General features: G+C 42.8%; 1 protein-coding gene across 2 annotated transcripts in view; it reads right to left on the reverse strand.

Moving 5' to 3' along the window:
- Window positions 1-21624, reverse strand: part of METTL17 (methyltransferase like 17) — a 760923-nt gene that overhangs the window by 347287 nt on the left and 392012 nt on the right. The window lies entirely within an intron of this gene.

Raw genomic sequence — 21624 nt, forward strand, 5'->3', positions numbered from 1 at the left:
GGCTTCCAAATTTTGTTTCAGTATAAGAACTGCAGCAGCTGCAACACAGCCCTCAGGTTAATCAGTGAAACATTTCCTAACATTTTAAAATGCCACTCCCAATTTCCTTATGTGCTCTAGCAAAAGCAAAGCTAATATGACTTCTGAATGATGGATTTTTTTCAGCTCCATGTCAACTAATTATCAAGTGTTCTCCTATCAGCCTAAAGTCCATTTTCCCCCTGTACTGGGTATCCCTAAAACAAAAGTAAAAAGTAATCAGAGGGGATTATCTGAGGAGAACTATTGAGGTAGTTTGTGCCCTTGTTGGTATCCTTACAATGCAGCATACCTTCCCCAGCGGGATTCAGTGCTCATCATACATTCACATTCTCTACTAAAGGTGCCTCCATAACAGGTGGTGGTGTGCCCATGTACTGCCACAACTCCTTCACTTCTAGACTTACATAGGCAAATAATTACCACAACTCCTTCATATCCTAATAACTATAAGACCCATCATCACTTCCTGGTTAACCACAGAATCCCTTTTTATGGCACCCACTACTCACAAGGCATAGAGTGGGGTTTTACAGCTGACAAAGAAGCTGAAGTCCACCACTATCAGACTAGACATAATTATTATATTTGGGGATTTTAATTACTTATCTTTTAAACGGAATACTTACACAGCTGCAAATAAAAAAAGTTCAGAACTTCCTAGATTTTATTAATGCAAAATCGCTAGACAAGACTGTATGCTCCCTATGTCAGGATCAAATATATTTGACCTGATCATTAACAGCATTGCATCATTATGCTCTGCACCTGTAACAGAACCCTTCCTGGTTAGGTATGACTATGAAGCAGTTGCGACCACTACTGGAACTGCATTGGTCTTCATCTATAGCAAATACACCAACAAGTTTAGGAATAAACCGCTTTGGTGGAACCCTAGCACAAGCAAGCTCTTTAACAAGACAGAAATATTCCTCTTTCTTAATAACAAACTGAGACCACACACCTCAAATTTAAATTCAAATAGTAAAAGAGCTTCGATACAAAATCAAATCTTTCAAAGCAAAGTATGAATTCAAAATTGCTTCTTCTGTAAAAGACCACTACAAATCCTTCAACTATATCAAGAACTATAGAATCAACATTCAGTACTGTTTCTGATACCTAACTGTTCTACCTATTCTGTCCATGAAGACACAACTGACCCTTTAGCAGACAAATTCAGTTCAAACTTCTCCCCTCTGTTACTCCTAGCTTCCATATACCAGGCCACTACTGACCTTCTCTCAAAACAACACCAATAAATAAGTCCTGAATGCTCTTACTGAGGTAATAATACTAACTCAAAGGGACCTTACAATGCGCTGGGGTGGTCTTTGCCAGTATGAAGAACTGTTTTACTGCCCCGCTTTACAATTTAAGCCTTTTGTCTGGCTTTGTGCCTGAGTCATAGAGAATTGTGCTGGCCATTCTCCTACAAAAGGGATGCCCCATCACCAATATCGACTACTACAGACTCATAAGACTAACAAGCCTCTAGTGTCAGACAATGGAATGCATTACTACGGACCTCATAAATATGAACAGTCAGCCTAAAGTCTCTTGACAAATATCAGTTTGGGTTTGTGAAGGGTAGAGCTTGTCTGCTTAACCTAGCTGACTTCTTTAAAAACATCACTAAGGCATTGGACAAGGGCAAGTCCGTACACACAGCTCATCTCCACTTAACCAACTCTTTTGACATCATTCCCTACTTAGGTATCATAGATAAACTTATAACATTAGAAGTAAAACCTCAGTTTACTCACAGGATAACAAATTAGTATTTGGGGTACAATCTCCTCAAAAAGCTTGTTACCAGCAGTGCTCCCAGGGATCAGTATTGGGACAGCTCCTGTTTGACATCTACCACTTTGGTATTAAAGCTGACAGCAAAGACCTTTGACGGACTTAAGTTTGCCAATGACTGTAAACTTGGAGTCATTATCAAATTCCTCTGGGATTTCCAGATTTTACAAGAAGGAATAACATGCACAACTACATGGAGCTTTGACCATGGTCTCAATCTAAATGCCAAAAAAAGTAGTATCAGATCCTTTGGTATACTGGAACACCATTTCTCCTACCGTATTAATGGTACTCCCTTCAGAACAGAAACAGCTAATAGAGACTGGGCACATTTGCTGACAATGAGCTCTCCTTTGACCACAGTACAGCCACAGGTGTTAGAAAATCCTTCCACTTAACCCAGCTAATTACTACAGGTACTTCAAGGATGTTACAATACATTTTTACTGCTCCTTAGTTATGCCCATAACTGAACACATTGCTCCCTTCAGCATGTACCCACCCAAACATATACTCCAACCTTACAGACTCCAATGTTTCTTCACAAAGAAAATCAGTGGCCCGAGTTCCATCACCTATGCAAAATGCCACAGACCTCTCTGCCTCTTTCTTATCTGTGTCATACAGACTCATTGGGCTGACCTCAACAAAGCCTCAAACAATTTCATTGGTTAAACATTTTTTATAAATTATGTCAGTTATAGTGGGACTTTATCTGATGAAGTTTGTTTTATGCAGACGAAAGCGCTCATATGAATTGTATTTTACATTAAAGGATTGGACTTCTCAGCAGGTGAACTGTGTTTTGTTACCAGTTTATTCTACTTACTTTGTGGCAAAAGCCTCAAACAATCCCAATCCTGCATGGCCTACTTCACATCTGCAAAACAGGCAGCACCATGAACACCTGTACTAAGGACGTCTACTGGAATATCCCAAAGATATGTATCCCAGAGACTACCCTACCAATGGAACAGGCTCCCATCCATTTTCAAGCAAAAATCCTAAATCTTCTAGATTTTGTTGCATGTTTGGGAGCTTTGATAATTTTCTGCATAATAAGTGTAAGCATATAAGGTGATTGCTTAAATATATATAGAAGTCATACAACTGGTTATCTCTCATTAAACTATGTGCTGGTCATTCACTTGACTTTGCAACCTCCATCTCCTTCCTCCAACCTCCACTCTGGCTAGGGTGTGGTGCCTGACTGACTAGCCATCTAGTGTGTGCAGCTGATATTGTGAAAGAAATGACTATATTATACAGTTATTGTATTAATAAATATTTTCTGGCCTACACAAACAAAATCTTCTCTTTACAAAAACTGCCTGCTTGTATCTCAAGTGCAAACTAAGGTAATACCTCCTGCAGATGAAATTAAATGTCAAAGCAAATGTTTTGCTCGTGTATAAATGCAGATATATATATATATATATATATATATATATATATGTGTGTGTATGTGAAAAATATTGCCAAGTATACACATGCAGATGTACATATGTATTTTACAGACATATATATGCATACTAACACATTTCTTTACTCAAAAGTATGCATTTGTATAAATACTCAAACGCATGTCATCACATAAACATTCCATATTTGTATACAGATGCAGTTCTTCGTGCAGCTATGTTAGTACTTCATTATGCAGTTACACATTTTTGTAGCATCTACCTTGATTTATCCAACTGTTTTATAGTTTATTTTCTTAAGCCTATGTTTAATATGACTAAAAATAAATAAATAAAAGAAATACTGTAGAACACAGGATATCTCAACATCACCTGATCCACTCACCCAGATGGTCAGGCCTATGCTTTTGTAGGTCACTGTATCTATGTCGGCACTGGAGGCCAGAGCAGGTGATCCCTTTTCTTCCAGTCTAACCCTTTTATGGAGGTTTGGCTCTTATACAGGTACAAATCATTTGGATTGTAGAGCATTACCCTTGGTCCCTCATCTTAGTACACGGCCTTGTGCCTTCACAACAGCTGCCATCATTAAATATTCCAGTAGCAGATGAAAGTATGAGCAGGGTTGTGACATGCTGAGACATTGTTTTAACTTCCAATGTATGAAGTATCCTTCCTCCCTCATTTCAGGGTTCAGGAAAGAACACAGGGAGATTCACAGTTTGACTTAAAGTAATGTTGGATACTACTTTGGACATAAAAAGAGGATTAGTTCTTAAAGAACGCCTGCCTCTGTGGAAAATGAAATAAGGCTGACCTACTATATGATGTTGCAACTCAGATACTCTTCTTGAAAAGGTCAGAGCAGCAGTAAAACTGTTTGTATGTTAAGAATATCAAGTCAGCCAGATGAGCTGGTTCAAATGCAGCAAGTGTTAGCTTCTCTAACACAAAATGAAGACCCCAAGGAGGAGCCACCAGCTTTTTTGGAGGTCTCTTATGCAATACCTCTTTTCAAAAACATTTTGAAATGCGAATGCCTTCAAAGAGGAGGATCCATGGGCAGACACGCTGAAATAGCGGACAAATTAACCTTAACAGAGGAGTAAGACAGGCCATAGGAAAGTAACTCACACAAACATTGTAAAAACAAAGAAACACTAGCCCTGAATGAGTGCTGGCTATGTTGATGGCATCAACTAGAAAACCTCTACTAGTTGCTTAGATATGATTTCTACTAGCAAGCTTTTTGCCCCCCCCTTTAGTACCTGCTGCACATCCTGAGTACAAGCTAATAAAATCATATCATCCAGGCAGTGAGCTGAAGTTATTTGGAGTTGGGGGTGTATTAAACATCCCTGTTCTTGAGTGAGAAGATCCAGTCTGTGAGGAAGACTGTGGTAACAGCCCTGGTCAGTTCCAAAGAAGAGAGAACCACTGTTGCCCAGAAGGAAGTCACTAGAATGATCTTGGGGGATTCCTTCTGCATCTTTAAAAGTTCCCTGGATGTCAGTAAAAAGGGTAGAAAAGCATACAGGAACATTCTAGTCCAAGGAAAAGAAAAGGCATTTATTTTCCAGGCCTTCTTGCATGGAGTTCTGTTGCAGAATTTTGCCAGTTAATTGTTTAGATAGGAAGCAAAAGGGTCTGCCTAAGGAACTCTCCACAGAGGGATTAAATCTTGGAAGCCTCCTGATCTAGATTCCATTTGTGAGCATCTGCCTTAGTCCTGCTCAGTCTGACTGCCACACAGATTTGCTCTGGCAGAATGTACGACGCCTGAAGAGTGAGACTGTATTGTAAAGTTCTATCTCATGCTAACATGGCTAGTCTGCATAGGGAAAAAGACCTGGTTCCCCCATTCCTGATTATGTACCACATCACTGTGGTGTTCTCTGTAATAACTTGAAGTCGTCCTACTGATCAAATGATTTCTCTTCTCACAAATCCCATAACTGGAATTTGAACTGATAATGGGTTTTGGTGCTGGGACTAAAGAGACTTCAGATACCATTGTATCTTTCTCATGCTTTCTCATGTAGAGTCTTATGAGAGGCATCACGTGAATCACAGATGTTATGAAACCCAGAATCCTGACGTATTCCATCGTGGTGAGCAAAGTCGGAGTGGAAACCCCCCTGGAAAATATCTACATGTAGAACAATTTTTCCTATGGAAGATAAGCTCTGTGTAGTGAGGTGTCTAGCAGACACCCCAGGAAAACAATTCTGTATGATGGAGTCAAAAAAGACTTTTGAATGTTCTCATGGAATCCCATCTTGCATTGCAGGAGGGGGGGGGGGGCACTGGACACTTTGAAAAAGACTATGCTATGCAAAAATAGGCAAGATGTCTAAATATTGAAAAATGTGGATATCCTGTAGACTAACTACAAAGTACTATAAATGGAATAAGAAATTCTGTGAACACACCTGGAGCAGTGGATAGCTCAAACAGTAAGGCAGAGAAAGTATATCTGTGTAAAATCTTACCATAACTGAAGATGTCCTTTTCTTCACTGATGCAGTATTCATTACAATAGTGATCCCCCTGCCAAGGGTGGACCGACATCCTGCCAGTATACCAAAGCCTTTAGGTTGCTTTAAAGTACGCCGTACATCACACACATGCTCCTCACGTAGGGTAGTGCATAAAGGTGACACCCGGACTTACCATCCTCGGAACTGAGAGCCCCAGTAGGAACGTCAGTCCGAGGAGTATACAGGTAATCAGTACATCGAGAAGGGAAATGGATCAGGAGGCAGAGGGAGGGAGAGAACACTGCAACAGTGAAGAGAAGGACATCTACCATTATGGTAAGATTTTACACAATTGTACTATGTCCTTCCATTTCACTGTTGCAGTATTCATTATAAAAGGGAGAGGGCCAAAGCTCACAAAGACGCGAGGGGGGAGAAGGAAGGACCAGCATAGCCCTCTAGGAAACCATTAAGGATGGCCTTATCAAAAGCAGCTCTAGCTCTGGAAACTCCATCCAACTTGCAAAAATATGCATAGAAGTCTAGGTAGATGCCTTAAGAATAGAGTTAGTATCCAAAACCTTTAAAAAAGCACCAGAAGAAGCCACAGCTGTAGTAGAATGAGCCTTAACAGAAGAATGAAAGCTTTTACCATGAAAGGAATAACAAAAAGAGATGGTTTTAGAAATCCAAGAAGATATAGTTTGTTTGGACATAGCAAATCCTAAAGACCTATGATGAAAAGAAACAAAAAGCTGATCAGATTTGCAAAGAGCCTTAGTCTTATCCGAATATAATCTGAGTTGTCTATGCACATCCAAAGTGTGCAACACCTTCTCGTTGGCAGATTGTGGAGAAGGGAAAAAAGTGGGCAAATGAACAGACTGATTAAGGGACAACTCATTCACCACCTTGGGCACAAAAGAAGGATTAGTAAGAAAGGACACCCTGTCCTTATGAAACACCAAAAAAGGAGGACAAACTATAAGGGCTTGAAGCTGAGACACCCATCTGACAGAAGTAAAGGCTAACAAAAGTACAGTTTTCCAAGAGTCCAAGAGCAATGTTGGAAGGAAGCTGAAGCTGCAGGCTCAAAAGGAGCCCGGGACAATTTTTCTAAAACAAACTTAAGATCCCAGGGAGGTAGAACAGGCTTCCTGGGAGGTCTAACATGAAGGAAGCCTTTAAGGAATTGTTTAGTTTCAAATCTAGAAGCTAAAGGAGGTGATAAAGGCAAACAAGCAGAAATAGCTGATAAGTGGGTCTTAACACAAGAATAAGCCAACTCAGCATTGAGCAGCTCACACAGATAAGAGAGAACCAAAGTAACTGTTTTGGTGTCATGCAAGCCTACAAGAGCAGCAGAAAGGAGAAAGAGAGACTTTGAGAGACTTTAAGTATCTCTGTTTTACTTATTCTTGAATATACTGCTTACTGGACTTTATTCATTTTTTACTATATTGCATTTAATTCAACTGCATTTACTGTATTTTATCTACACACTCAAGTGTGCTAGTCTGCACTGTTTCAAAGTGATATAATTGCTGTTTTAAGTGTGTATTTTCTGTGCTAAAAAAAAAAGTTCTAGTTTGTTTTCCCAACTTTTCCTGTTACTAGAATAGTCCGGATACAAATTTGCTGTATTCAGGACTGTTTTGTAGTTTCTGAGTTCCCCAGACCTTTCTGTGATAGGGGGAAGCCTTTCTGCTTATCAGTGGGAGTGGTAAGCACTAGGTAGCCTATCTACTGCAAGAGGAGTGGTTTCTAGCTTAGAAATTGTAGCTTATTGGCCATTTGGGCAGCATTTCTATCCCTTTTAACTTTCTGCCTTAAAAGCGTGGGTTTAAGCTAGGGTAAACTATTACCGGTGCCAGAAAGTCTGCTCTTCAATTTTTCCCTTAGATTTTGCTAGTTCTCTTCCCTTTCGCACTTAACTAGCTTATTCGTCTAGCACATTACCAGACTTCTTGTAGCAATTACAGTAGCACACAAGTCCTACCAGCACTAAATATTCTATAAGGAAGCAGATCCAGTACTTATTAATAATACCCACTCCTCCAAGAATGTCTAAAGGTCAGTACCCTGCACTTTCTCCTATTAACCTGTAGAACCTGGGCATTCTAAGGCAATGCAGAAGCTGTCTCATGTACACTGACAACCCTTTCTTCTTACCTCCCAACACTCAGACTTGCAAGAGATGCACTTGCAAACTGGAAGCAATGCACTCTCCAGCCAAGAGGAGAAGGTCAACACTTGCACCACACCACATGGAACACATAGCCCTCCAGAACATACACCATCACAGCTCTCACATAAAAACACAAGCCACACATCTACCTTCATGGAGGGTCCCAACAGAAATCTACCCAGACAGCAGAGACCTCCAAGGCAGAAATGCACTCAACCACCACAGCATGGCACACATCACAAGACACACAGCTCACCTAAACAGTGTGCCACTCAACCAAAGCCCCTAAGGCAAAACAGTTTGCCCAATACACTAGTCATAGGTGCCTCAATAGTGAGGCACACAGATGTCACACTCACTAGTTTGAATACGAAGAAGGTAACAGTCAGCTGCCTGTCGGGTGCCAGGATCCGTCACATAATGCACACACTCCGGTCACTCCACAAGTACAAATATGACTCTGTCATTGTCCATGTTGGTGTGAATGACCTGAGACATACCTCCCTGGACTACATGAAGAGAGACATTGAGGAGCTCTGGGATCATGTGGCCCAGGCGGGTATGACCCTAGCCCTGAGCAGCATCCTACCATCGCCCAGAACGATATCACAGTACAACCAGAAAATGACCGACTTCAACAACTGGCTGTTTCTCGTGTCACTCTACGGGGATCCAGTATCTGTCTATCTGGGATGACATGACTGACAAACATCGATGCTTTGCCAGAGATGGTCTGCATCTGTTACCCCTGGGATTCCGTATACTGGACAAGGCTCTTGCCACTCCTATAGTGCCTTTTTTAGGTGGTGTTTTAAGGACCAAATTACCACCGTAACTGCTATACATTAATGCAATCTGAGGGTCACGCTGCTCAATGCTAGAAGTCTAAATCTCAAGATGCACTCGCTTGAAGCATTCCTTAAAATGGAGAGCATTGACATTTGTGTCGTAACAGAGACCTGGTTCAAGGCAGCAGAAAGCACCTCCCTGTGCTACCAGGCTATAATTCATTCCACAAAAACTTGGACCGAAGCTCCAAAGGTGGTGGTGTTTCCATACTCATAAAGGATATACACACCTCCAGACTGGTAGTCCAACATAACGCAACAGAGATACTTCAGGTACAACTAACATTGGGTAAGACAGTGATTCAGGTCGTAGCCTGCTATAGGTCCCCAGCCATGTCCCAAGACTCTCACTCCACGTTTTTAAGCACCCTGGAAAATATTAGGGTCCAACCCAACACGCTCATACTAGACGACTTCAATTACCCCCTTCATTAACTGGGAAAACTACTCATGTACCAATACACTTGCCCAACGTTTCCTGGAATTCATTAATTCCAATGCCTTGGACCAGCTCATTCTTATCCCCACTAGAGGGAGCAGCATCCTTGACATAGTTATCACTAACATGGGTGACCGTTGCTCTGCACCAATAGTCAACTTCTCCCTGGTTAGACCAGACCAAAAACTAATCACCATGGATATCCACATCCCACCTACACCCCCCGCAAAGGTAACCACCGTGAAAAACTTTGCCAAAGCTAACTTTGGACTCCTAAAAACAGAGGTGGCTAAGTTCACGACACCCATGCAGCTGAAGAATGGGTGCATGACTGGCGAATCATATACCAATGCACTGCACGAACACGTACACAAATGCATGGAACTGGCCATACCCAACAGAACCAAGACACTCTCCTCCAAAAAAAGGAAGCCAAGCTGGTAGTCCCCTGTCATAAACAAACTCTACAACAGAAGAAAGAAACTGTTGCAGAAAAAGGTGAAGTCCCAAGACTGGAAAAAACTCCCTTATTAGGCTCAACATAAAGTTGAGAACCTTCATTAAATCCTCTAAAGCTATCTATGAAAACAAGATTGCATCAAATACTAAAGATAATCACAAGGCCTTCTATGTTATGTCAAGCATCTTCATGGCAATATCCAGGTTTGCTCCGAGCTACTGCACAATGGTACCTCTTATACTGAGCTAACAGATATTGCCAATATACTGGCCGACAGATTCAGTGCCAACTTACCCCCCCCCCCAAAGGACCTATCACAATACCAAAAGAATGCCAGGCACCCAGTATTACTGCTGTGCAGGTTAAAACTGCACTGTCCAAGGCCAAGAATACAGCTCCATGGGACTCAACAATATCCCTGGCTGTGTTCTACATGAACTATGAACTGGCACCACACCTATGTGTCCAGCTCAATCACAGCCTCACCTCAGGCTTTGCCCCTACAAAATGGCGCACTGCTACAGTCATCCCACTCCATAAAGGGGGTGCGACTGCAGACCCTGGGAACTATCGCCCCATTAGCCTGACGAGTCGGATATGTAAGGCTATGGAGCGCATCATCGTCATGGACCTAATAAATAAGGATATAGGGAATCTCCAAACTCTAGACCCCACGCAATTTGCCTTTGTGAAGGGTAGATCATGCCTGCTCAACCTAGATGACTTCTTCGAGTCAGTCACCAGAGCTGTGGATGAGGGCAAGGTAGTTCATACAGCTCGATCTGGCCAAAGCCTTCAATACCATTCCCCACTCAGGAATCATAGATAAACTCACTAAACTAGGCATCAACCCCTATATCACTAGGTGGGTGGCAAACTGGCTGACAGATAGAACCCACAGTGTGAAAGTAGCAGACTCCAAGTCTGACTGCCAACCAGTCACGAGTGGAGTCCCACAGGGATTGGTCCTGGGTCCTCTACTGTTTGGCATCCACTTCTCTGAAGTCCAGGCCAACATGAAGGGTCTCTGGCTGACCAAGTACACAGACAATTGCAAGCTGGGAGCCATTATTAACTCCCCAAGTGATGTAGACATCCTACAAAAAGGCCTCACCGAGACCAACGATTGGTGCCAAAACCATGGCCTTAAACTCAATGCCACAAAATGCATCATCTCCTTTGAAAAAAACTCTGTTCCCATGAATTGCCACATCGATGGCAGTCCACTGAACACTGAAGGTGTTATAAGAGATCTGGGAACACAGGTTGATAGCAACCTCTCCTTTGACCACCACATAGCCACTGTGGTCAGAAAGCCCTTCTATGTGGCACATCTCATTAGTAAGGGTTTTGCATCCAGGAAGGAGGAGGTCATCGTCTCTCTCTCTCTCTCTCTACTCCTGCCTCATAAGTCCAATCATGTCCCATTTATCCTGTACCTCACCAGACACCTGCAACAACTTGAGAGACCACAAAAGTACCTCACAAAGGGGATACTGGACCTTAAAACACATGTTCTATAAGGACAGACTCAAAAAACTCCAGCTATTTTCTGTCTCATATCACCTACTTAGAGGTGATCTCTGCTTGACTTACAAAGCCATGTCTGACCCAACCCTGTTAGATATGCTACATCTAAAAAATCCCAATCCCTCTGCACCACACGCTCCAGAGACCTCAACCTTATTACCTCAATCAATAGAACATGTTGGAGGGTCAGTTTCTTAACCCAGAGACTGCCCATGCTCTGGAATAGACTTCCAATACACGTCAAGCAGAGCGCCTCACTGGCCCTCTTCAACCGAAGTCTTGACAAGTGGATGGGAAATAGAAAATTCATCCTGGGAATCACTTCAGTGGCTCTGCTCCATAGAGGCACTGGAAATTAATGTCGGGCGGCATGATGCCAGGGCAAATCCAATGGGCTATGCTTGTAAAGGCTCTAGGGCCATTAGCCTAGTACACGCCTATGAATCTATGAACATCCACAGAAAGTTGATGGTTATGAGAAAGACACCAAACAGAAAAGCTCTTCCATTTGGATAAGTAGGATTTCCTAGTACTGAGTTCCCTAGCCTCCTGCAGGACCCTAAGGATGTCCTCAGAAAAAAAGTGTCTATGAGGAATCAAAATCCTATTATCCACAGTGTCAGTGGAACAGTGGATAGTTGGGGATGGATAAGAAATCCCTTGTCTTGTGTGAGCAGGTAACTCGTGATGATTGCCCTTGGCTAAATGCAGAAGAGGAGGAAAGCAATATTGTCTTGGCCAAAATTTTGGGAGAATCCTGTTGAATTTTAAACAGGACTTTTGGAATGAAGGGAAAGGGAGGGAAAGCACAAAGAAACATCTCCTTCCAGGAAAAAGGGAGGTTGTCCACCTTCCACACCAGAGGAGCTGGGGCTCTGGCACAAAACAGAGTTGTCTGTTCAGAGGGGAGGCAAAGAGATCCATTTCAGGAGAGCACCACTGCTGGACAATGTCCAGAAACCCATCCGTGTAAAGTATCCATTCATGGGACTGAATTAAGGACCTGCTCAGACAGTCTGCCACAAAAGTTTGACCTGAAGGAATGTAAATTGCCTGAAGTCACACTTGATACTGGATAGCTAGTTTCCACACTAGGATTGCCAACCAGCAAAGAAGACCTTTGCTTCCCCCCCGGTTTGTTGACATACCACATCACTGTGGTATTGTCTGCAAACACGAGGTCTTGGAGAGAAAAGAGGATGAAAGTCCTGAAAAGTCAGCAGAAGAGACCTCATCTCTTTGACGTTGATGTGGTCTTTTGGTTAATGAGGCATCCAGAATCCCTGCACTTTTAGGGAGCCATATGCTGCCCCCATCTCATGTCTGAAGTGTCTGAGAACAGCTCCTGAGAGAGAAGAGGTGGATGAAAAGGGAGCCCTGTATTGCAAGTCAACTGCTGAATCCACCACCGACGTTCCTGCTTGAGACATGGAAGAAGAGGAACTAAACATTCGAAGGGATGAAAATGCTGAATCCAAACTGACTTCAGGAACCAGTGAAATTTTCTGATATGGAGTTTGGAAAAAGAGAGCATATGAATGGTGGAAGCCATGACCCTCAGAGCTCTAAGAACTTCCCTTGCTGTTGCTGAGGTCAGAGGAAGAATGGAATGAAAAAGGAAACAAGAGTTAGGGCCTTAGCAGGAGGCAGGAATGCCAGCATAGGAACAATCTGGAACCTGCACCTCAGAAAGACATGATCCTGAGAAGAAGTCAGAAAGGACTTTTTGAAATTTACAATGAACCCCAGGGTCTGAAGAAGGAAGACTGCAAAATGAAGATTTTGCAACAAAGTCTCTGGAGAAGATGCCTTGCAACAAAGTCTCTGAAGAAGATGCCCGAAAGAGGAGGTCATCCAAGTAGGGAAATAACTGGATCCCCCGAAGCCTGCAAAAAGCAATCACAGGAATGAGACATTTGGTGAAAACCCTTTGGACAGTATAAAGGCCAAAGATCAAAGCAGAGAACTGAAAATGCCATGAAGCAACAGAGAAACACAAAAACTTCCCGAAAAAAGGATGAATTAGGATATGAAGATAAGCATCCTTGAGATCCAGATACACCAGATAAGACTTAAGAAGCAGAACAAGGAACAAGGTCTGAAGGGACAACATTCGAAAAGAGGGGACCTTCAGAAGTGTTTAGATTAGGGAGGTCCAGAATAGGTCTCCAATTCGCCCCTTTTACTGGGCACCAAAAACATTCTGGAGTAAAACCCCTTTCCCCTCTAGGAAAATGGGACTTCCTGAATAGTTCCATGAGTCATGAGATCCCAAAAGACCCCTGGAAAGAAAGGCAACTGTTCTTAATGGGGCTTAGGAATGCCCATAAATGGTGGAAGAGATTTCCAGACCATGAAATACCCTAGGCGGACAACAGACAAAATCCACGAATCCTAAGTAATTTTTAACCAAACAGGAAGAGAAAAGAAAAGAGGAATACGAATGTGGCTGAGAAGAACAGGATAGTCAGACAGCACCTGGTTTGTCAGCAAAAGGAGACTTCTGTGTTTCAAAAGTTTGGGTAGCTTTAGCAGAAGGAGCCTGCTTCCCACCCTTCTTACCCTTGGGAGGAGGGCAAGACTGCCTATGAAGAAAGGCTGCCTTATTGGGGTAAATCCTCTGAAATTTAGGCACAGGAGAAACAAAAACACATTTAAGTTCCTGCAAAGCCTTGCCCTTATCCTGAAGAGACTTAAATCAGCAGCAACTTCACCAAACACATCGTTTTTGTCTAGAGGAGCATCCATCAATTTAGCCTTAATATCATCAGACAAAGGTTGAAGCTGAAGCCATAAATATCTCCTCATCACAGAACCAAAGGCAGCAGCCCTAGAAGAAGCATCTGCTGGATCATAACTACACTTAATGGAATGGCAAGCCACCTGGGATAAGGTCCCTAACCAAGAAAGAGCAGAAGTGCTTCCTTCAGAGTCTGGGAGATCAAAATTACCTGATAAGCCTGGGAAAGAAAAGCCAAAATGTACCTGGACATACAGTTCTGATAATTGACAACCCTAAAAGCTAAGGTATCAGAGGTATAAACCTTCTTAGCTAGTTTTTCCATAGTTTTGTTGTCTTTATCAGAAGGAAATAACCTAGTAGAAGGCAGCAACTGAGATAGCTTATCAGAAGCCACAGACACCACAGCAGGGTCAGCAGAAGGGCTCCTATACAGTAATTTACAGTCCTCAGGCATCCTATAAAACCTATCATGTTTCTTGGAGGCAGAGGGTTTGAAAACTGGAGCCTTAGATGCAGTAGAAAAGGCATCCAACAAGGCAGCCAGAACAGGAGGAACAGCAGAAGGTCTATTTGCAGGAGCTCATAATACTACTTCTGTACCTCTGCAACCTGGGTGCAATCCCATTTAAAAAACTCCATCATTCTGGAAATCGTCTCTCCAAAAGAAATTTCCTCAAAAGGAGTATCAGAACTACTAGATTCTTCTTCTTCAGGCCCACAATCTAAAGGAGAGGGAATATGAGATGAATAAGCAACAGATTCCTCATGTGACTCCACCTCCTCCTCCTCCTCAGAGGAATCCTGTTCCCTGAGTCTTTTAAGGGAGTGGAAGATGAAGGTGGGGGGAGGAGGGAGAAACAGCGATCCCATGAGGAGGTTTCAAAGCCATTAAACAATTAAGTAACTCTCGATTAAAATGTTGCCATTCACTCTGCGAGTTCTTAGGAGATGGAAAAATATGCTTAGTCTTTTGCTTTTTCTTCAACAGGACTTCCGCTTATAAAACTTAGAAGGCTCTGACCCTGGACGGTATTCAATAATAGTAGTCTGAACTTCCACCCTGACCAAAATCTGAGGAAAACCCCTAAGGCCCTCAGAAATAATCAACCACGGTTCCACCAGAACATTCAAAGCAGACGTCTGCAAGATCTCTAAGGATGTGTATAAGGTTGGTTCCATGCTGGCCTCTGAAACGGTCACAGCGAAGAATCCAATGGCGGAGCCAGCAAACCTCCGGGCTTTCACTTGCCTCAGGACAAACTTCCGGCAGAGGCTGCACAGCAGAAGAATCAGACCTAGACTTATAAGCCTTCTTCTTCATGGAAGGCTGTCCCTCAGAGCGGGAAGTTCCTTCCGTAGTACCTTTAGCTATAAGCTTAAGATGCTGATTCTCCAAATAAAAGGCCAAGGAAGAAAGTAGACTATAGTGTGCTTTAGGAACACAGGCCTGACAAACTGGACAGGATGGAAGGTTGTGGGAAGTGCTAAGACATAATAAGCACTGCTCGTAACGGTTGTTATGGGGAATCTGTCTCCCACACTGGCATTTACCCTTCTTGGATGACATGAAACCCTACAAGCAACAACATAAAAAAGAAAAAAGATAAGAACAAAATACCCCAATGGGCAATGGGACAGTTATCTGAAATGACTTGGTGAACCAGCAATGGAATGAGAGTTTAGACCAATGATCAAGAATGGTATTTGGACTGGTGGCAAAGAAGTTCTGAGGATGGTATGTCCGGACATCACCTTTATGCCCTACACTATGCAAGGAGCATACGTGTGATGTGCAGTGTACCTTAAAGCAACCTAAAGGCTTTGGTATACTGGTGGATGTCGGGCCACCCTTGGCAGGGGATCCCTATTGTAATGAGTATTGCAACACTGAAATGGAAGGATATCTTATAATGTGATCTGGGCCCCCAAAACCTTAAGAAATATCTAAAGTCTGGATGGATAGGAATGTGATATGCATTTTTTAAATCTAAGATTACCAAAACACTCAAATGAGGAAGAAGGGGCAACAGACTGTATAGTGAAACAATTCTGAACTTGAGCACTATCCCAAACTGGTTTACAAAAGAAAGGCCCAGCAGAACTGATGATCTGGCATTTTCTTTCTTTAGAACCAGATAAATTCTTCAATAAAAACCTCTTCCTCACATTACCACCTGAAAAAAGCATGTGCTGTACAACAGGAGGAAACAGAGGGATTTGGTCTGATGGATGTGGAATAAGTCCCTGGGAAAGACAGATGTATTCCAGCTGCCACATGCACAACTGCTGAATCAGATTCAGTACCCATATGTCTGAAATAATCTGTTACTACAGTGAGAAATGGAGATTCAGACTTTTTGGAAGGGATAAGGAACTGCCAGGGTTAGGGTAAGGGGAATAAATTCCCTTATATAGTCATTCTAACATATTGCAACTGTCTTTTGTTTTGGAGGGGTTCCTGCTTTCTTTTTGGAACCTCTCTGCCATTGTTTACCAGCTTTTTGATGAGAATGTATGTTTTGTTTCTTGCCTAAAATAGATGAGGGAGCAGAACAACCCTTTGAAAATTTAAAGGACTGACAAAATCATCTGAGAGATTTCCTGTGTCAGTTTACCCCTCTCTTCACATTTTAAGATAATACAAGGGCCAAAAACTATGTTTCTATCCAAAAAAAATTAAAATGTAATTTTTTTAACACTCTTTGAGAGGTTTTAAGAATGCAGCCAGGCAAATCTCCTCAACACAGTACCAGTGAGAACAACCCTGGATTTAGTATCTATAGTCATACAACACCCTTAAAACAATGAACTTTACAAACAGAAGAAACTAAACCATACAAAGCAGATTTTTCTCAAAGGAAGGAAATGCAGATAAAATATTCCTCGCTTTTTCACAATTAGTCAGAACAAACTTTAACATACAAGCTTGACAATTCAAAATTCTAAAAAAAAAGGAAGAAGAAGTTATGTACTCACTATAATGTTCTACCTGTGTTGTCGATCTTCATTCTTCATCAGTGAATGGGTTCAGATCTGATCCATTGGATCCGACTCAGCCGATGCTACAGCTCGCAGCCACCAGATTTCTTGAGCTTCTCCTTTACCCACAATATACCCTGCCAATTACCTCAGACCTTGTTTGCTGCTACAATACCATAGAATGATGAAGAGAATTATGGGAAGCCATATCCAGCATCGTATATACATATAAACGTACCTATTCAGAGACCATGCAAATGCTCGTTCCCCCAGAAGTCATGAACGGGGGTATGTGTGAAGAGAGTTGAGGAAGAATGAAGATCAAAAACACAGATGGAACGTTATGGTGAGTACATAACTTCTTTATCTGATGTTTTCAATCTTCATTCTATCTTTAATGAATGGGACAGCATCCCTAGCTACTTATATCTAGGACGGACTCAAGGAAGGATATTCCTGAGCACCACAGCATGAAATAATGCCCTACCGCTGGAGACCGGATCCAATTTGTAATGAGTGATAAAGGTATGAGCAGTAGCCAAAGTTGCTGCTGCACAAATGTCATCCACAGACATCCTAGACTGAAAAACTGTGGAAGCAGCCACAGATTTAGTGGTGTGTGCTTTCAATGGATTTGTAAGAGAAATGCATCATTTACTATAGACAAAGGAGAAAGTTTTGTCAACCACTTTGATAGAGTAACTTTAGAAATCAATTTTCCCAATTTTAGTTCACAGAAGAAAAACGGTCTGCTTTTCTGATTTTTTCCAGTCTATGCAGACTGGATCACAATGGTCTTTGAACATCCAGTGAATATAGCATACATTCTCCTTTGCTGGTAAATTTAGGAAAAAAACACTTGCAAATTGATAGTACTATTTCTGTTGGATTCTGACACCACCTTTTGAAGAAAAGGCGGGTTGGTATGCAAGATCACTCTATCTTTGTGAAAAACTAAGTAAGACGGTTTAGAAGATAGCACTTAAATCTCAGAAATTCTTGTAGAAGTGATGTCAGCCAAGAAAATAATGTTCCATAAGTGATATTTAAGGTCACATGTAGCTGCTGATTCAAAGGGAGGTTGTGTGAGAGACCGCAGCATCAAATTTAGATCCCATGGAAGTGTTGTTGTCTTTCGGCTTTTCCCGGTTAGGGGTCGCCACAGCGGAACTCCGGTCCGCTAATGATTGGCAGTAGATTTTGACAAACACCGAGGTGCCAGCTCGACGTTCAACCTTCAACGAAGGCACGCCCATTTACGCATGTCTTTCGAACGCCCACCCAACTGTGGGAAGGATATGCAGACTCCACACAGAAGGCACTCCAGCTGAGAATTAAACAGGAGAACCTCTTGCTGTGAGGCAACAACGATACCGCTGCACCACCGCGGATAGATCCCATGGAAGTACATGGTCTTTAAAAGGAGGATTTAGAAGGAGTGCCCATTTTAAGAAGGCTTTTCTCAATTTGTGAGAATCTATGGGTGCGCCACTCAATCATCTATATTTGAAATTGCTGCTAACTGTACCCCAATGGTTGAGATACTAGCACCATTTTGAAAAAGGTGAGCAAAGAAATCTAAGATGTGATAAATAGAGGCTGAAAAGGGGTCAAGTTTATGCTGCTGAGCCCAAATGGCAAACCTTTTCCATTTACTTGAATATGTTTTCCTTGTCGAAGGTTTTTGGAAAGACAGAATTATACGTCGGACAGGTGATGACAGCATACATTGTCTGGTTACTATGGAAACTGAAGAAGCTAAGCAGTTAGCTCGTGGTTTGGTATATCCGGATGTGACATGTCCGTCGAGTGAGACAGCAGGTCCAGAGTCAGATCTAGGGTTCCATGGTGGCTGAACCAGATGAAGCCATAGGAACGGAAACCAAATTTGTCAAGGCCAAAATGGGGAAATGAGGATCACTGTGCTCTTTGACTTGGCAGCTTTAAAAAGAAATTTTGGAATCAATGGGGTTGGTGGGGATGAATAAAAGAGACTGGGGAGCCAATCATGAAGTACAGCACCCCTCAGTGACTGCCCCCTGTGAGGGAATCAGTGCAAAGTAGTTGCTGCACTTCTTGTTTAGGTGAGAGGCAAAAAGATCGCAGCATGGCTGGTCCCATTGATGAAAAATCTTGTCCCCCACTTTCTCATTGAAGGACCTCTCGTATGGAAGAAGGATGCACCTGCTCAGTCTGTCTGCACTCACACTAGATCTCCCTAGAATGTGCATCACTAAGAGAAAGCAGACTGAAGAGATCGCCCACTGCCAGACCCGGAGTGCTTTTTGACACAATGGGTAAGATCTGGTTCCCCCCTCTTTGTACAAGACAACTGACATTTTGTCCCTTTGAATTGCAATCATCCCAGTGGGAACAACCTCTTGAAAGGCTCACAATGCCAAGAGCACTGCTCTCATCTCTAGGACATTTATATGCAAATTGGCCTCTTCAGGGGACTAAGTACCCTGGACTGACTTCCCCAGATAATGCCTCTCACCCTATCTGGGAAGCATCCGTGGTCACTATGGCCTTGTTGGGGAATGAATGGGCGGCCATGTAACAGTTGATCAGACTGGATCCACCAACAAGAGATCTCTTCTGCATGTGTTGGTAATTTTTATCTGATACAACACTGAGTAGCCAACATCCACTGTTGGATCCACATGTAAAACCTGGCCAACGGAACTAAGGTTATCACTGCCACCATGAGGCCTAGAGTTCAAAAGAACTGCGCAAGCTAAGACTGATGTGTTCTCTATAACCTTCTTGACCTGTGACCTTACTGTTTAAATTCAGCATGGTGGAAGGGAAGCAATAGCAGTCTTTGTGTTGAGCAGTGCTCCAATAAATTCCAATGTCTGAGTTGGTTGAAGTTGTGATTTGTTGTAGTTTATGGTTATTCCTAGGATGGTGCAGGTGTGGAGAACCTGATCTCTTGACTGTATGAGTTGATGCCTGGTTGGAGTAGTAATGAGCCAGTTGTCCAGGTAGGGAAACACCTGGAATCCCTGTAGTCTAAGGTAAGCTGCTGCTACTACTATGCATTTGGTAAACACCCTAGGGGCTGTAGTGAGTCCAAAGGAAAGTACTCCAAATTGGTAGCGACTGGATCCCAGCCAGAAGCATATGCACTTTCTGGATCGCCTATTCATTTTAATGTGATAGCAGGTGTCTTAAAGATCTGTCAAGCACATCCAGTCATCCTTACCAAGAAAAGGGAGAATGGACTGAACCGTGGCCATCCAGAAATTGGTTCGTTGAACACATTTGTTTAGATTTGTGAGATCCAGAATTGGTCTCCAATCCCCTGTCTTTTATGGCACTAAAAAAAACTTTGAGTAAATTCCAGATCCTATCTGGTCTGGTGGGACTTCTTGGATGACACTTTTTTTCTAGCAGCTTTCAAATCTGAATTGCTGCTTGATCCCTCTGACTGTGTGGAACATCGGGGAATTTTCTGGGAATTGGTGGTGGTAGGGAAAATGGTATTATATAACCTCTGGATATAATCCTCTGCACCCAAGTATCTTTTGTTAAATCTAGCCAGGCTCTCTGGTGCAGGGATAACGTCCCTCAACTGTCTCCAGAGGTGACAGTCGGACCTCCGTTCAGGAGCACTGGAAGGGTTTATAAAAGAAAGATTCTCATGAGCCCTGGTTTTGCAGGCCACCTCGGCCACAAGGGTAACAACATCCACTGGAGTTCCCCCCCTCTGCCACTGGGGGCACTCCCTTCATGTGTGTCACAGAATGGACCTTGGGATTTTTGAACCACATTTTCTGGCAACTCCATTGATTCCTGGAGAAGGATCTTGGGGGGGCGGCAAAAAATTTATGCCCATGGCAGACGAGGTCTAACCATCTTTTCATACCTGGACAGCATTTCTTTCACTTTAGGGCCAAAAAGGGTAGTTCCATTTACTGTACTCATTCTTCTAGACGTCTCTAAAGGAGCATTGATGCAATTGGGACTTAAATGGCTCTGCAAAGTCGTACAAGAGCATCCAGGCACGCCTCCTCATGGAAATGCCTGAACCCACAGCTTTTGAGGCTCCTGCCACTAGGTTAGAAATTAACCTCAAGGAACTATTGGATACAGCCTGTAGGGCTGCTAACCGAGATGTTACTGAATCCTTAACCGCTATAGATACGGTTCCTGACAGAGTATTTGTTAACTCTTTCACCAAATCTCTCTGAAGTCTAACAAAATGTGCCAGATAGTTCAGCAACCGCAAGGTAAAGGTTGCTGAAGCAAAGACACGATTCCCCAGTCTGTCCATTGCCTACGACTCCCTGTTGCGAGGATGGACACAAACTCTCATTGGCTAGTTCCTTCTTTGTGGCCACTGCAATGACAATGGCATCAACTGGAATCCCTTTTCCCCAAAACGGTCTATCCGCAGGTGGTGCCATTATCCTGTCTGGTCTCAGAGGTATGGGTTTTATGGAGTGAAGCTCCTTCCACTGTCCACACGCTCGGTGGGCGGAGTCACCCAGGAAGTACAGGGTCCTGTACCGAAAGCCTCTAGGAGAACTGATTCCTCCTGCACAGGGTTAGAGGATGTCGAGCCACCTCTCTGTTTCAGGATTTCTATGTCTCCAAAGGGAACATCTTCAGGAGGTGACTGTGGGGACCCCTTCACCTTTCTCGAAATCCATGTCTTTGATGACAGATTCCTGTGGGGAGTCTAG

The sequence above is a fragment of the Protopterus annectens genome, chromosome 16.part0 (assembly GCF_019279795.1).
Source record: "Protopterus annectens isolate FY-2018-M chromosome 16.part0, PAN1.0, whole genome shotgun sequence".
In the NCBI taxonomy this organism is placed as follows: Eukaryota; Metazoa; Chordata; order Ceratodontiformes; family Protopteridae; genus Protopterus; species Protopterus annectens.